The sequence below is a fragment of the Centruroides vittatus genome, unplaced genomic scaffold, assembly GCF_030686945.1.
Source record: "Centruroides vittatus isolate TY-2023 unplaced genomic scaffold, ASM3068694v2 contig_349, whole genome shotgun sequence".
In the NCBI taxonomy this organism is placed as follows: Eukaryota; Metazoa; Arthropoda; class Arachnida; order Scorpiones; family Buthidae; genus Centruroides; species Centruroides vittatus.
This window is the reverse complement of record NW_027122172.1, coordinates 3,031,956-3,037,628: the sequence shown is the minus strand read 5'-3', so window position 1 is coordinate 3,037,628 and position 5,673 is coordinate 3,031,956. Positions and strand designations below refer to the sequence as shown.

At 27.3% G+C, this 5,673-nt stretch overlaps 1 long non-coding RNA gene across 1 annotated transcript; it reads right to left on the bottom strand.

Annotated features, from left to right (window-relative positions):
• Positions 1–1,305: 1,305 nt before the first annotated feature.
• Positions 1,306–3,755, bottom strand: LOC136974431 (uncharacterized). Its single transcript, XR_010880639.1, has 2 exons — positions 3,510–3,755; positions 1,306–1,509 (listed from the first exon to the last, which is right to left on the bottom strand). It is a non-coding gene; the product is annotated as an uncharacterized lncRNA (long non-coding RNA).
• Positions 3,756–5,673: the final 1,918 nt, after the last annotated feature.

Below are 5,673 nucleotides of genomic sequence, written 5' to 3'. Positions count from 1 at the left end.
TAACGGCCAATTCTGCACACGCGTTGACAAATGAAAGAGTCGCACCATATATCAATACTCGTCTCTATCACTGTGTAAAATTCCCTTCTTGCGTTTAAAATCGAACGTAAAAGTCGTATTTTTACGGATATTTACAGCATCCATGTATATTCATTACTCGTTACATCCCCCGAACTAATCCCAGGCGGCTCTTTCCGTCTGTGATGTCACACCATTTATAAGTCTTTTCCGTCAAAATAATAAATGAATATAAAATTATTTTTAGAAACCGTAATAAGTTAATTTCGTGTTTTTATCTTTTCTTTATTATATTTAAAATATAATTTAAATTGAGAATAAAAATTATTTAGTTCATTTATTTTATATTTTATTCGTCGATCTTGCACTTGAATAACTATCTTTTTTTCCGTAAATAAATAATCTAGTTTAATTTAAATGTATCGAATAAAAAGAATCGATATGCATTAATCGATTCGCTTTCGTATCTGTAAAATTTCCCATCATGCGTTGCAAGCCAATTTTCAAATTCGGTTTCCCCGTGTGGAAAACTTTCGTTATTGAATTTTTTTTTCATTATTATTATTAAATATTCTTTGATGGTTCATAAAAATTAATATTATAAATAACATAACTGATTCATCAAAATTTCATGAAGTTAAAAGAACTTCTTCCAAAAGAAAAATGCAGCGTCTCACTAACAAGAAACGGGAGGAATTCGTGGAAATGCATATTTTTTACCGACGAAAAAGCAATTCCAAAAATTTAATATCTTAATATACATTCATGAGTTATTGCTTATTTAAATTCTCTTTTAAGAATATTTAAAAAAAAATTATCGTAGCCGAGAGAAAATTAATAACCGAAAAGCCGTTAATATGAAATTTGGTCATTGCTTTAATGAGGGAGAAAAGGAAAAGTTTAGATTTTCTATTAATTAATTAATTAGGAGTTGGCGAACTTAATTAAAATTGTTTCCGAATAAATATTCCCGAGGTGCATTTTAAAAATCATTTATTATCCATTTACATTTTATTTATTTGTCTCGGCCATTTTGTAGACGTTTAGCATTGTCACCAAATGAGTAGGACAAGTAGTCCCGTGCTGTCAATATAAAAGGGATTTTATTGGTCAAATGACTTGTGTGTCAGAACACCCACTATACACTTGTCGACATGTTCCCTGTCCTTTGGGGACCGAAATAAAGAATTGACTTTTCTTATCCTTTTCGGTAGATAAAATCTGGAGGAGACTGCTAAAAATCGATCGTATAAATTCAATAATAAAAATAAAAATACACCGCGAATATAAAATTAAATTTATATTTATATTGCCACAAGTTATATAAGTATTTTAAAATACATTATTTTAATATAGATTACGGTCAAAAAAACGGAGATTTTTAATTTTCCCCCCCGTGGTGAAGTTCTTCTGCCATCGTTTGGCTCGTTACCATAGCAACGGGATCGGCTTTCCGTGGAAGTTGTGATGTAGAGCCGGATGTTTTCATCTCTGTAATGGAAGTTTAAACATTTTAATTATTCTACTCTATAAATGAAGTGAGTATTAAGATAATTATAAATTCTAAAAACTCACAACTTGATACAATGTCTTTAAAACTTTATACGTTATTAAAATAAGGAAGTAAACATTGTTAGGCTTAGATAACTTTAAGAATTTATCAGCACTTAAAATGTAAATTTTATAGCTTTTTTTTTTTAATTACATTCCATTCAATAAAATTCCTTTTCATTATTTATTCCGTTTAGTAATTTCTTAAAGCTACTTTATAAATTCTTCATATTTGTATAATTAATTAATTATATCAAACTGCATAAATCATGCTTTATTAACTTTAATCCTTTATTAATTATAAAGGGTTTTTTCCGTCGGGAGGAACCTGGCAATGTTAAGTGCCTGGTCGGGTGCAAAGTTTATTCTAGTCGGCATCGTGTAGTTTAAAGTGAAAACAGACGTAAAATTTTTTAAAATGTTAAATTAAAATAAGTAAATAATTAATCGTATTCTTTGGTAAACACAGAACTTTTGAGGAGGAAATGCCCCGAAATGCCCGCGTCTCGTATAGGTTTGTGCAATGAGCCTACTGTATATATTTGTATTTAGGTTCATTGCATGAGTATATTTATGAACCTATTAATACACCTAAAACTTACATGTAAGGTTTCATTGATTAGAAATAAAATTTTAGTGATTGATAGCATAAAACTTAATATTCAAGAAGGAAACACATTCGTTCAATTTTTTAATTTTTTAAATTACAACTCGGTCAATTAAAATTGTTTCTGTTGTTTATTCTGTTTAGAAGTTATTTAAATACATATTATATTCGTCATATTTGTATAATTAATTAAATTCATGTAACTGTATAAATCATTTCCCATTAACTGCCCGAAGCAAATATTTAGAGTCGTTGCATGAACACACACACACATATATATATATACGTGTATACGTATAAATAATAATAATGCATCTGAAATTATATATGAGCTATTATTGACTAGAAATGAAATCCTTCTAACGATTGTTTACATATTCATATTATTTCATATTTGTATTTTTTATAAAGTTGAAAACAGATATAATGGATAATGGATTTGTATAGGGCCTACAGTAAATAGATACATAACCAATATTCAATATTTTCATTTAGTAATTTTACTAAAATGCAAATACTAAACGATATGAATGTAATTGAGTTTTAAAAATTATATATTTATATATAATCTTTGTATATTATGCATAAATCCACATATAAATATTGATATATACGTCGGGTTCATGCTGATAGCTTGTGCATTAAACTGTCATATCAATATAAACCAAAATGATATATACCCAAAATTGCATATCAGCAAAAAGCACAGGGAATAAAAGACGTGAGAAGACAACGAAATGGATGAAAATCACTTAAAATTTTTCTGGTATATGTTGACAGTTCTACTCCATAAACATAATATGAATATGATAAAACATAGATCGGAATATTTACTTTTATGCGATAAACATAACTTTTTACTCGTAATAAAATTTATAGTTAGTGTATAACGCATTCCATTAAATTAATTTTCTTATATGCATAACATAACGTTTGTCTCATTAAAGAACTTCCAAGAAGTTATACAAGCTATGTACAAAAATAATTTAATAGATGAATTAATAAATAAACTTGATCTTTTATATCATATTAATTAATTATATTAATAACAATAATTAAAATAATATCTAGAACAAAATCTAATCTTCAGATTTTATTTGCAATAAAATCCCTACTTCGAGATAAAACAACCATTTCTTGCCATCAACTTCTCTGTATCTTTAATCTTGCTGACAGGAAATTATTTTTCATTAGTTGGGCTAGAACTAATTTTATCAAATTATTTTGTTAGCCGTAAACTTTTATTATCTGTGTAATTCATTCAATCATGATTGCGTAGATAAATAACAATAAAAAAAAAAAAAGGAGAAGAAACGTCAGATACCAGGCTCACCAATCCATTCATTTCCTGAATTTGTCTTCACTTCCGTTATCCTCGAACAAATGAAATATCAGAAACCCCTTCTAAACTTGCCCAAGGCTCCCCAGAGAGAATTCGTGCAGTTACAGTCTTCTGTAATGAAACGTCTGTTTCTGTCATATGGGTGTTGCCGTGGTTACGAAGTGAACGACGAGTGGGATGTAATATCGGATTTACACACGAAATAAAAATTTATATATTTTTTCTAAATATAAATAATAAATATACGCATATCTGCGTTTTAATGCGATTAGCATATGTATTTTTAAGATGCTATATTAAAATAAACGAGCACTAAAATAATTAAAATTACCTGCTGTATATACTGGTATTTTCATTTTGTGAAATTTTAATGATTTGCTACGCTGTGTTAATTAGCTTGCCAATCTATAATTTTATTTATAAAATAATAATAATACTCTTCAAACAGTTAAGTTACTGTAGGAATAAAGTTACAACTGAGAGTTTTCCTTCAATTTAGAAACAATGAAAACTCTCTTTGACGGGGCAAACGGACAATATATCATTCTCTTTCCTATCAAGCGATACGAGCGAAAAGTATCTCCAGGGAGCTACTATTTGGGGGCTAATCTCTGTGAAAAATCATCCTCGTTACTACCTGATGTCTTGCTATCATATCCAATAATCCTTTACATCGATCGTTTTTCAAATGATGGATAGTTGTGTTCTCCGGTGATCTTCATTTAACTTCTCAGAGTAGAAGTGTTATGATGTCTTCTTTTTTTTTTTTTTTTTACGGAAAAACAGAGTAAATACTGCTGCGTGCAATTTATTTTACAATAATGGGATTATTTTTAGCAGTTTTTCTTCCAAATTGAGTTTTGAGGAGTGTTCAATAATAATTAAATATTAATTTAATTTGTAAATATATGTACGCTGCTGATATACTATATCAAAATATAAAAGTGTACTTTATTCGGTTCAATTTTATTGTTTTTCGTTGGTCTTGAAGCATTAATCAGACGATAGTATCTACAAACAGCTTCAGCATCGAACGGTAGTCGTTCATTAAACACAGTAATTATTGCAGCAGTTTTGTTTGGAAGTGGTGAGATAAGGGATGGCAGCTTTCTACAATGATGCATTGTCGACTGCACTCAACCCGCTGAAGCAAACAATGGTGACAATAGATTTTATATTCTATTGACAAAATATCTGAAAAAGAATGTGTCATGATTTATTATTTATGATATTATTTAGAATATTTTTACGATAAAAAATAAATCAAATTTTTATTATCATCAATAAATCAAAAATATAAATGGCATGCTTAAATATTGCGTATTAAGGAGGGAAATGTTTTTTTTAGGTTAGTAAATCGAACTATATTTACATTAAATATTTTAAATAATTAAATATTCATGACTGTGGGGTTATTTAAATATACGTTGACACTAAGCAGAATAGTGTTTATATTTATTTAAGCAACATTAATGGCACAGAATAATAAATTTAAATTCCAGCCTATATAAACTTATTTTATAACTTAATTCCATTAAAAGTAAGAAAGTTAAAGGTTTAGTAGTTTGCAACTACTGTAATAACTATTATATGAAAACTATAAAATTTAGTTGCAAAAGTTATAGGCCTACAGTATATTGAAGACTTATAAAGTAATTTTGCAACTTTAACATATTTTCATTGACTATAACTGTTTTATTTATATAAGAATATAATATAATTTGGCATATTTTCTTTAAATTACAATTTTTTTCCAATATACTTTAACATAATTAAATCATAATGCAATTTATTTTAAATAAGAATAAAGTAATTGGATTATTCGATGTAATAAATATATTTAGAAACTTTACATTTTAAGATCACTAGATGGAGCCATGTTTATATTTTTCATTATTTTCGTTTTTATTTAAATAGTAGTAATATACTGTATAAACATTTAACTATTATAAACTTGGATTGACAAAATGACGGTCCATAAATTTTAAAGAAATGAAAGAAGTTTACATTTGAATCATCTCAATTTGTAAATAGAGATTAAAAATATTCACTACAGATAAAAATTAAGTGAATTTTATATATTATTAATAAGAATAGAGATGTATCTTTTTATCAAATATATAACGTTATTAGTTTCGTTTAGTTGGCAGCTGTT